The following is an 11,921-nucleotide window of genomic DNA, read 5'->3' as shown; positions in this document are numbered from 1 at the left end:
AATGGGACAAAAACATGACAATGAGATCTTCATGATTGTCACCTTGCGTGTGCTACTACAGGCAGCCTTCCAGCAGAAATTCTCAGGAATAATTAACATTAAAAAAATCCCTCTTGAAATGACTTAGATTTATGCAGACTAAAACTTTGGTGCTACATGATTAGGAAAGAAAGAAAGAAAGAACTCCTTTTCAGGTTCATCCCAAACCACTTGTTTTTCAATAGAACCAAAACAGAAGAGTTGACTTCTTGTACTCATTTTTGCTGGTGATAATCACAAGGGTACAGCTATCTGTGATTCAAGGCCAGATGATAAAGCACAGCTGTGTAACCTTGACTAAAGCTTGTAAGAAAATTATTAAGTTGTGAAAATGAGCTGTGAAAAACAAATGGAGACAGTCACCCAAGATAAGAAAGGTAAAATTGTAGGCAAATGTGGGATTCCTCAGATAGAACACTTAGCTCAAGGACCTGAGAGAAAAAGCCATCAATATGAAAGTGTATAAAGGCCTGCAGAAAAGAAAATGAGACTCTTAAGTTAACAACACTTCATCAAGATCTGTTCCAAAAAGAGGATGATCCAACAGAAGTATTTCCTTGCCCATCCCACTGATGACAACCTAGGCATTTCCTTTTATCTGTCAGCTGTACAACCTCCAGCACTGCTTCCAGGCAGAGGTCACAAGTTATGAAGGAGTTAATTCAGATTCTACAACCCCTAGTAGAATTGAAGAAACAGGAGAAAAATAATCCTTCCTCATCCGTTAGATACCTTTCACTGACAAACAAGGTGTAGATAACATTTTCACATTTCACCACCATTTTCTTAATAAGACCTTACCTGCATTTCAGCTCCAGTGTGTTTTTTCATTATTTTTATAGTGCACATCATAGAAAAAGCCACGTTTACCAACTAGATTTGGTATTGGACTTATTAAAGGGCAAAATCTGCCCTCCCTTATGTCACTGTCTGCATAAATGAGCCATTTCAATACACAGGATTTAATGTTGACGTGCACCCACGTAAAGCCAGCTCTTGAACACTGTTCCACCAAGGCTATCAGAAGTGATGAGTTCTCAGAAATGGTGTCTGGCACTGGATTCATTCTAGAGGGAAACAAGTCAGCCTTCATCTCTTTCACAATGCCAAACAGCTTAGGGCCAGCATTGCCCACGTAAGCAATGGGGGATAGTTAACCTGCAAATCCTGCGCTTGACCACTACTCAAAAGCACAGCACACATACAAGGAAAACATCAACTTTTTTTTTTTTAAAGCAATTTTCTGAAGTATAATTTATTTTCTGTTCTCTTGTTTAAGATTTTATTACATTCTTTGGCAGGCTAGAACATCAGGCTATGTTTGTTCAGAAAAGCAAGCAGGAAAGTTAAGCCTCAAACAAATATCTCTTCTGTATGCCACAGTTTAATCAGTTCATTCACATAGGGATGTGAATGTGAGATTAAGTACAAGCTAAAAATATGGCCAGGAAGCCACGTATAAATTAAGTGGGAGGGAAAAGACAGTGAAACAGTTGTAAGCAGATTTATAAATGTTACCTGAAAAACAATGCAGGTCAGCTGTGTGTATTTATCTATTTTTAAGTGTCTAAAGTATTTTAGACATAAGAAAAACAAAGACACAGAAAGAGCACACGTTTACCCTCTTTAGTATTTGGTTTGACTTAAAAGGTACCTATTTCCATCCTTTCACTTTTGTCTCTGTACTGACAGAGTTTAAGATGCCTTGAGGGGACCATTATTTCACAATAAGGTGCAACAGTCGGAAGGGCAAATAACATCAGTGATGAAGCTGAGACACAATGCATCTAAAGCATGCAGCTGAAGGACAAAAGATTTGGCAAGCACCACTGAACACCGCACACAAAAGGTCACAGCCCTTTTTGGTGTCTGATTAAACAAGAGTTAATGACTGCAACAATACCTACTGATGTCAATGGAAGTAGTTCTCTGACCTCAGTAGATTTTTAAGCTAGACATATGCTGCACACACACACACACCACTTAACTATCCAGAATCTGAAGGTTATAAACATTCCCCTTTCTTTTTGCAGGGAGGGGGGAAGAATCTATCATAGTACTTAGAGATCTGATAAAACAAAAGCTGTTTTTATTATTAAAAAAGATTAATTGCCAGCTAGTAGTTAATACATCATTCTGTGGTGGAATAGCTGAACTTCAGCTGAATGAGATCTTTGTCCTCTCTCAATGTAGAATAGTAAACATTCAAAAGTTACTAGATTAACAAAGCTGCATCATGAATGACAGTTATTTAGGGATGTAAGGAAAAAAAAAGATTAAAGAGCAAACTGCAAGTACATTTTGTGATAACAGGAGTTAAACCTGCACAAAACCAAGTTGCTATAGCAAGTCTCCTTGATTAACTTATGTGACCTCAAAAAGAAAGATGTAAACCTTGGAGGCCCTGCAGACACTGAGTAGGCTGGTGAGTTTCTTTCACAAGAGAGATTAAGTTCATTTCATACAAAACAACTAAGCACAATCATTCCAGTAGGATTCTCTCAGTCTGCCAGTAATTTGGACTAATTACTTCAAGCTGTGTACAGGGAATCATTTCTGAGCATCTTCCATCCCAATCTAAACCACAATACTTAAATAACAATACACAGACTAATGCTCTTAATGCTGCATTTTCCCTTCGTATCAGGAAAACTACTGATTTTTAAGAGGTTTCTACCAGCGAGATGCAGAGAACAATTACAAGACAGAAGTCTACTTAAATGGAGAAATAAATTCCTCTTTACTATCGAGGAATATTTCACTTTTCTCCCATCTGTGGCTTTCATACCGGTTTTGAAGCTGAAAAGCAGGTTTCTGCTGAAATAAAGCCTGAGGAAGTACAGCCTCCTCATTGTCCATGGAAAGTGAAGTTACACTCTAGGGAAATGGCTAGAGATTTTAGCTTTTCGTCCAAAGATCTGAAGACGTGAATCATTTAACTGATATGAAGCATTCAACAGATACTCTACTGGAATAAAAAAGCATTATATGCAGCCTATGATATACTATCTTTTAATGAACTGGAAAACCACTTCCAGTGAATCTGTTCATGCCTAAGCTACAGCCCTGTGCTAGTCCTATACGGCACTAAACCTCCAAGATTACTAAAAGCGAGAAAACATTACCTCCAGCACGCTCAGCAACCAGACAAGATGGCAGTCCAACCAAAATGACAGGTTTAGTAAGTTTGAAAATACAACATCTGTCAATGATGGGATGTCATAAAATATACACATCCTAATGGTACAACAAAAACAGCATGATTACCTAATAAAACAAGCATGTCCTTTTGGCAATTAGTAACACCTGTGTCAGGAGCTTAGCATAACAGGTGAAGAAGGAAAATGACTCTCTGCATGGAGAAAATTCTTAATGTGTCTTAAATTTTGAAATAACCATCTTTTTCCCTTGAGCTGCAAGGTAGTCACATGATAAAACAGTTGTCACATAGGAAAGAGAAAAGTAATCCAGCTAAATAGGAAGAATGAGGAAAGCCTGGAAATGAAAGAGAAGGATAAGCATTTTTTATTAGTTTCTGAGGATTTGCACAGATAGTTAATATTTATAGAGCATGTTGCATTTGGAGGGAATCTGAAGGTGTTTAGGCATAATTTGGAGATGCCAGAAATATACAGGCCAACATTTTGTGTCAGCGCTGACATTTTAATCAACAGTCAGGTCTGAATTAGCACATAAATTTCCTGAGGATGTTTCCTACCTCAACCAGAACATGGCGCACGCAGCTTGTTCTTGTACCAGGGATGAGTGGGAAAGACTCTATAAACATATGGTAGGCTGATTTGGCTCCATGACAAATGAACTATATGTTATCTGCTAAATGCAAGGATGGAGAAGAAACAGAGAAGATGCTCAAGCTGCTGGCTCAAGAATTTAAACGGGCAGATGTTACCAGCCAAAGGCAGTAGGGTTTTGTTGGTGGTGGTTTTGTTGCTTTTTAGTAGTTAAGCAGTTCAGCACATTATGAATACAAGTTTTAAGCTCTCCAGTGCTTTCAGTATAGAGCTTTTCATAATGATGAAAATTCTCAGCATTAATACCTTATCCCATCCCACCTACAGAAGTCTCCACTGTGGTTAACCAGTCCTACAGCACCCAGCAGAAGTGCCACACAACTCATTTCCTGGCTAGATGAGATTCCTTTCAGTTTCTACAGTCGTTTTATGGAGCATCGCTACTTTAAAAGATAATTGCTTAAATCATGGTTCCCTTTCAGTGCAATACAGTTCAGTAACATGGACTGCAAATTTTCTCTATGATTGAGGCACTGAGAATCTGCAGCCATTTCTTTAAGAAAATAATAGCATACTTCAGCTAGGACTGTAATTTAAGGTTCTTTTTATACGCCCTAGCAAACAGGCTGAACTCTCCTCTTAAGGTAGTGGTCTCTCACCCTGACAATACTAGGAACTAATTCTGATACCTCTAAGTTTCAGATTCTCATGTAACTTGACTTCTGAGAACAGTACTTTCCTATCTTTGAGGATATTACTTTAGAGATTACAAAGATTTCAGTCACTGTGATCTTACAGGAACAACAATGCTGGTAAAACAAGCTTCAGAAATACTATTCAGCATCATCTGAATCTACATAATGTGAGCACAGCCATGAGCTGCGCTGCAGATCAAAAGCTGTTAGACAAACAAATGAATTTCACCTAAGCAGTGATTTAAGTCTCTTTATAAGTACATATTGCATTTACATACTTTTGCAACCAATCTATTAAGGTGTCTGACAGCTTTAGATTCAAGTATTACGATCCTGAGAACATAGCTCAACTAGACAGAGCTCAAGGGAGAGTCAGGAAAATAATCAGAAACCTAGAAAACACAAGCTACAGAACAGGATTTGATCATAAAGAAAAAAATAAGGCAGGAGAAAATAGCAAGACTCTTCAAATAAAGAACTGCCAAAAGAATGATATCAGAATGGTGGATCAGAGAAGGAAGAAACTTGAATTATAGCAGGAAAGATACAAAGAAGTATTAGACTTCAAGACTGCCAGTGTTAAGGACAGGGAAGCACCATGAGCTTCTTGGATGTCACTTTCCTTTCTGAAGTTCCGAATGCACATTCCCCCTACTACATTACTCAGAAACTCTTTTGTACTTCCACTATTCAAACACTATAGGAATATATTGATGTGACAGATGAAATCAGAGTTAAAAAAAAAATGCAAGTCTTCCATGCCCAGTATGTATCCTGAAAAATGATTTTTTTTTCTTTTTTAAAGTAAGCAACTATTTCAAATGAAGTTAGAATAAGCAGCATCCCATAGTTGGAAGCCTTTTTGAAGATAGCTGGAGGTTCCTGTCACTTTGCTTTATTCAAGAAAAGATTAAATAAGATGTGAAGTACAGACAAACCTAGTAACCCTCTCTCTCAGGTCTATCTCAAGTATGTTGACAGTATTTCCTGCATATGCATTCTTCTGAGAGGCTGAGTCGTTGCTTGCAGTTGATGTTTTCTATACATTTGTTCTTGTGTGCCAGACAAGTGTTTTTGAAGATGAGTACCCACTCCAAACACATGTACCTATGTAATCACATTCAACCTTCAAGTATCAGCTGAGAAAACAGAAGCGTTACACAAGTGGGCATTGAAGCAGGTGGGACACAACGGGACATGGAAATGGACTTCAGCTTTTGAAAGGCATTACTCTTGATTTATCAAGGCACAACTTGTACAAAAGATTCTCCCTTACATCAGGTTGTCAGATTACCATCCCAGCCACACAGAGTACCTCCAAAAAAGAAGCAATGTGGGCATTTACACTGTTTACAAACTCAATTATGAGCTACTTACAAGCAGCTGGCCCTCAAGGAAGAGGCCTCTCTGAACCTACTATCAATCCATTATTTCATGTGGCATATTCTAGTGGTGCAAATTCAAACAGGAATTTGAACAAATTTAATGTTTGCTGAAAAAACCCACACAAATAAACGCAAGCAGAAAAGAGCAGACTCTTACAGTATCATGGCTTATTTCAAGTCTAGTTTTCTGTCTGCAGCTACTTGACTTCTCCCTTACCCCCTCCAGCAAAGGGCACTGCAAGAAACTGATTGAAATACAAGCCACAAGTTTATACAGTTATCTGGTATGAATATTACAGAATCAAACAAGATGTAATTTTACTTACTGGATATGGAGACTAGAAGACAGCATTCAGAAATCTTATATCACAAAGGCACAATATTTCAAACCAGGTAACTTCCATACATGATGACCACCTAATGAATTCAGATCTAGAGGCCTCACATGTAAACCTGAAATTAGCTGCCATGAAAAATGAAATCATATTTCACTCTGGCATAAAATCAAACATACGTGTGAACTTCTGTTGAATTCTTTGTTCATACTCCTGTGTTATGACTGTTCCCACATACTTTTTCTTCCGTGTGAGGTGCAAAAAGCAGCTTAGCTAAGCCTAATAACACAGTTTATTTTGCAAAAGAACTGGCTGCCTCTCTGCTGGATAACTTCTCTCATTTTACAAAAATTCTGAGGACAGGTTTGTGACTACATAGCATCAACAACAGCAGGCTGATATGTTCACTAAAAGTCAGGCATAGTGCCTATAGATATTTGGTCCCTAGTTCAATAACAGACTTAACAGTCTGTTAACGTATGGCCAGATAGCATCTTCCAGACAGCTGCAAATGAGGAGGGGCAGAACAAATTGAAAGCTGTGTTAATGCAGAACTGATTTCAAGCAAGCAACACTGACCAAAAGGTTGGGGAAAGTTCATTCAGGTTTGGCTTTTCTGGTCACCAGGGCCATAAAACAGCCTGCAAGAGACACTGAATGACAGAATGCATCTGTCATTATGCAGTAAGTGAATATTTTCTCCCTCCTAGAGCCCTCCCATTTTTACAGAAAAAAGAATCTCTGCTTTTTGGATTCTTTGGACAGGAAATATTATACATATGATCTACATTAAATTACAACAATCCATAAGGCTCCAATTTTAGTTTTATCACCATAGGCAGGTAAAATAATCATAATTAACGCTTTTGCCGAAATAGATTCCTGGAGGTTTATTTAAGCGAGTACTGTAGTTCCAAAAACTGTGCCTGCTCTCTGACAGAGTGCTGTATTTGGAAATCACGAGTGGGAGTTTAAAATAGGTTCAGCACACAGCTCACACTGTTCCCATCCCTGACATCCATATGGGGTTTGGACAATCTGGAGCTTTCTTTGAAAGGACCCACTCTGCGTATATTGCAAAGTAAAGTTCTATATTTGCTGCTATTAGGCTCTGAAGTTTCAGCACTTTAAGATGTCACTAACTTGATAAACAATGAGGTTTATAAAACGCATCTGATGGCTAAATAGACACATGCAGGATCAAATGTTTGCCACACAAGCAATCAAACAAACTGATGAACATCAAAAAAAGTGATTATAGAACTATAACTGTTCTATTATTAACCAGCAATCTGCATATCCTCCTCCAATTAATGCTAGAAAGGAGCTGTTAGTAGAAACCTAATTACCGGCATAACACTTCGTTGATTAGAAGTGCAGTAACAGTCATTGCTCCTACTTCATTTATGCAAGGCCCATAATAATAAGCCAAAGGATGTCAGTCAGTCACTGCTTTCCTGCCAGAAGTTTCTGCTATAGCAATAGCTTCTAGTGTAAATGCACTTCTCTACCCATGTCACTCAGCTCAGTAATTGCCTTGCCACTCACATAAAGGAAACAATTTCCAGCTCTGATGGGATTTTGTCTGCAATGTGAAACTGCTACTGCAATTGCAGCAGGTAGGTGTTAGATAGGTTACTTTGGCAGATCATAACATGAAACTAATCTCTAAAAAGCAGGTGGAAAGAGAAACTCGCAGGCTGGTGGGTGCAAGGAAAATGGTGCTGTCTGAGTGATTAACATAACATGCTAGGTGAGGTGGAACTGAGACAGAAAGAATAAAGTGGAACCCAGAGAAAAAAGTTCCTCGGCCATTTTCCTTTCATCAGGAACATCTCTCATTTCAGTTTATCTGTCAGAAACTCTCATGAAACCATATACACATATTTTACATGCCACAGGCTGCTGACTAGCAGGGCCACTAGCTCAGGGACAGCAAGCAAAAGCAAACATTGTCTGCTTCCCATCTGCAGCAACAGAAAACAGGTTTTATTGATCACCCTCCCCTTCCTTTCCAGGTGGATTCATATTGAGGGTTTCATGGGCAAGCAGAAGTTACAGGTTTTTAATCGACCTGAAGGAGATAAATTAATGAGAAATACACTTTCTGGGTAGCAAGATGAGTACAGAGTAAACAGAAATGCTTACTTTTCATTGGTTACAGAAAAGTGCATACAGAACGTGATCCTATTTTAATATTCCTTTTCAACAGAGGATCATAGCAGAAAGACAGGAATGAGACAAAAAAAAAAAAAAGGAAAATAACCAACCTACCACCTGGTAGCATACATCAGAGAGAATCTCTAGTTTTATAGTACAAAATCTCACCATACAGATGTAATCTGAAACAGCCAGACTGTTCACAAGCAAACAGGAAAACTATATTCCTATATTCACAAACTTGCTAGTGCATGAGAGCAAAGCATTATGTTCAGTTCATACAAATTGTATAACGCATGTATTCAGCTACTAAAAAAATAAAGCCCTAAATTATTGGAGTCCCAAAACTTTAGGATGTCAGAAACAGTGAAACTCAACTTCTGTGTCTGTTACCAGACAGCCTGACCCACAGGCACACGTATTCCAACAGTGAGACTGCTGCAACAATTCATAGGAAAATTCAAAACAGCACATCTACTTCCGTTGCTTCCAATGATGCCTTGGGTTCATGTTATATCTATTGCTTTAACATTCAATACCAATCTCCCATGATTTTGTAACAGGACTAGAATTAATTCTCTCCAACATGCTTCCCATTTTTGAGCCTATGTGAAGGTCTTAAATATACTAAGCTTCTCATCTTATCATGGCATCACCTGTATCAACCACAGCTCATACCTTTACCAAGTACATCAAGTTCTTGGGAAAAAACAAAACCCACAAGCTTTCATCTTCTGCTCAAACAGTTTGACTTCAACTGCAGTAAGAAGCTTTAAAAACCACCGTAGCAGTTCAGAGGTAAAAAGGCCTGATTACTTAAAAGTGACACTGGATCTGAGCTTCTGAGTGATTATGGCCCTTCTTCTTACAGCCCAACTTCAATACACTCAAAGCACAGACTCATAGAAATCCCTTAAGGTCAGCTGAAGCCCCCAGTCCCTCCTTCCATCCAAAAGAAATCATAGTAGCCATTCTTACCCTCAGAAAAACCGTACGAACTCACGATGTACATCTCCAGAAGTCTCCAGCAACTCCAAAGGCAATCAGACTTTCAGCTCTTACTAATTCTAAAAGAGCAAAAAGAAATAACATTTACACATTTTTTCCCACAAACAACACAGGCTGAAGTTTAAGACAGACGTTTGAAAGAATTAAACTATTACGTTCTTCATCTTAAAAAAAAAAAATGAAAATAATCACTCCTTGGCAAATATCCGGCTTTGTATTGATCACTTCTTATTCTTCACATATGGTAAAAGGTTAACACTGACTACGCATTAAATAAAAAGAGATATGCAAAAACAACCCACGCTTCACTTTCTTGTGAGATCACCAGCAGTACTCCATAGTCAAGTTGCATTCTATTTTTGGTAGAGTACGTTTACTTTGCACAGCATTTTTGGAAAGTGAAAAACAAGCAGAAATCAAATAAGCTTGAAACACAACCTGGGCAAAAACATTTTAAAAATATAAATAACTTAATGCACAATCACAAGTTTAGGACAGTTATCTCCACATACTTCCTTTGTCCATATTTTCAGTAACTCTCTTACACCCTGTTCTCATTCTTCCTAGATTACTTTTTTAGATTACTAATGCCTTACTTTTCCTCCCAATGAAAAGCTGTGTTCCTGTTCCCTTGTTTGGAGAAGAAGAAAAGCACTTTTATAGAGTTGTCATACAAATAAGTAAGAAGCTACTACATACTTTAAAATGGAAATGGCATTCATAGCAGACTGCAAAACACAGTTAAGTAGTGCAACAATGACAGCAGAGCAGCAAGGCCCCAGGCTACAGTAAGCGCAGAGCTGCTCAAATACAAAACCAATAGTCACAGAAATAAAACAAAATAAAAATAAAATAGCTACTTACCTTTGAAAAGCCTCCAGCAGCAGAAATCTACAGAAAGACCCCCTCACCTCTACTGCCAACCCTTAAATGAGTTCTGGGAAGGGGTGGATCCTGGCTCCAACCCTTCTGGTCACACAGCTGCATTGCATAATTGCATGCACCTGAGCTCCACTGGGTTGGCCCTGCCTTCCCACCAGGTGCTCAATCACTGGATCAGGCCATGACTCAGAATTTCTGGTACAAGTACATACATCCTTTCTAGTAAAAGCAGCAGCTATTTCCAAGTATGTCTTCCAAGGTACAGGGATTTCTCCAATACCTATCATTTTCCCCCAAATAAGCTTGTAGAGAATCACAAAACAGCCATGCCCAATAAGCAACCTCAGCATGAGGTTCTGTATAAGGCACCTTATCCTAGAATCATTAAGATTGGAAAAAAGCTCTGAGATCATCTAGTCCAACCGTCCACCGACCACCAATGTTACTCGCTCTATCATGTCCCTAAATACTACATCTACATGTTGTATCGGAAATGGAAAAATTGTGTGGGGATGGAACTTCATTGCATCACTTTTGATTTCACTCCCTACACTCTTTACTGTGTGCTTACCTTTGAAATGCACAAAACAGAGCAAGCTCTACTCAGGCAAACAACACATTTGGAACAAACTCACAACACCTGTGTTCAAATCCTTCATGCTTCTAGCAGAGAACACAAACTACAGGGTCAGCCAAAGACAAAAATGAGGGCAATAAAAAAAAAAACAAAAAATGACAAACACTACCACCTATTTCTTATTGTAACAGAAAAGGCATGAACAAAACCAGCACAGATGACCTCAGGAACTTTACCCCACGTTTCCCTAAGTGTTCCACTTTTGCCTCCTCTCCTGAATGCAGCTAATGTCTCCTCCTTGCTCTTTCCTGCTTCTCAGGTCCCTGTTTGCTAACCACCTGTGTCTCCAGAGCAGCTTGGCTAATTTGGCTGTGACAGCTATTAGTCGCCAGGCAACACCCAGCGCTAGCTTTTACGCGTCTATTTACTCATTTATCCTTTTCTTTAGGAAGAACAGAAAGTCAGCATGCTATAGACATGAACATAAGGAAGCACCTCAAATAAGAGCACATTTCTCACACTTAATTCATATCACATTTATGAATATTCATAAGTGGAACATAGCCAAGATGGAAAACGGTATTTTGGGGATAAGTAACAAATGCAGCTGCTGATTAGCTTTGTAAAGGCACACATGAAAACTGTCACAGCTTTAAATGATTGCAAGAAAGGGTCTTCTGCATCTCAAAAGCCATTCGTAAAGCAGTAAATACTCTGGCATATTTCTATTTGGCAGAACGAACCCTAAAATGACTAATGTTTCATAATGCCTTCTGTGGTCACTGTAAAAGGGTCATGAAGACAAACGACACGAGAGTCATACAAGCAGTCTTTAGGGATTAAAAAAAATACACAAACATTTCTAAATGCAGTTCAGCTGACCTAACAATAAAGGCTCAGTACTCCAACAACTTTTCCCACAAAGCAGAGCTGTCGTACTTCATGTTAAAGATACCTCATTAATGCTTATGTGATCGTGTAACAGCCACGTCAAGTCTGCAGGAGAGCAAGAGACCCCAGAGATGTCTTTGGAGCTTTGTTTGCATTTAGTAGAATTAAGGAACCCTATGAATATTAAGGTTAATGGA

General features: G+C 38.6%; 1 protein-coding gene across 1 annotated transcript in view; it reads right to left on the bottom strand.

Annotated features, from left to right (window-relative positions):
• The window catches only part of SPTLC3 (serine palmitoyltransferase long chain base subunit 3), a 149,316-nt gene extending 139,711 nt beyond the window's left edge, over window positions 1-9,605 (bottom strand). Inside the window, exons 1-2 of the mRNA XM_042817639.1 lie at window positions 9,530-9,605; window positions 9,345-9,433 (exon numbers count right to left, since the gene is read on the bottom strand). The gene's annotated coding sequence lies outside the window, so the exon portion shown is untranslated. The remainder of the gene's footprint in view (window positions 1-9,344; window positions 9,434-9,529) is intronic.
• Window positions 9,606-11,921: the final 2,316 nt, after the last annotated feature.

The sequence above is a fragment of the Centrocercus urophasianus genome, unplaced genomic scaffold (assembly GCF_019232065.1).
Source record: "Centrocercus urophasianus isolate 14NV4802_14NV808 unplaced genomic scaffold, USGS_Curo_1.0 seq_10, whole genome shotgun sequence".
Taxonomy (NCBI): domain Eukaryota; kingdom Metazoa; phylum Chordata; class Aves; order Galliformes; family Phasianidae; genus Centrocercus; species Centrocercus urophasianus.
The sequence above is the reverse complement of the archived record's forward strand: the minus strand, read 5'-3'. Positions and strand labels throughout refer to the sequence as shown.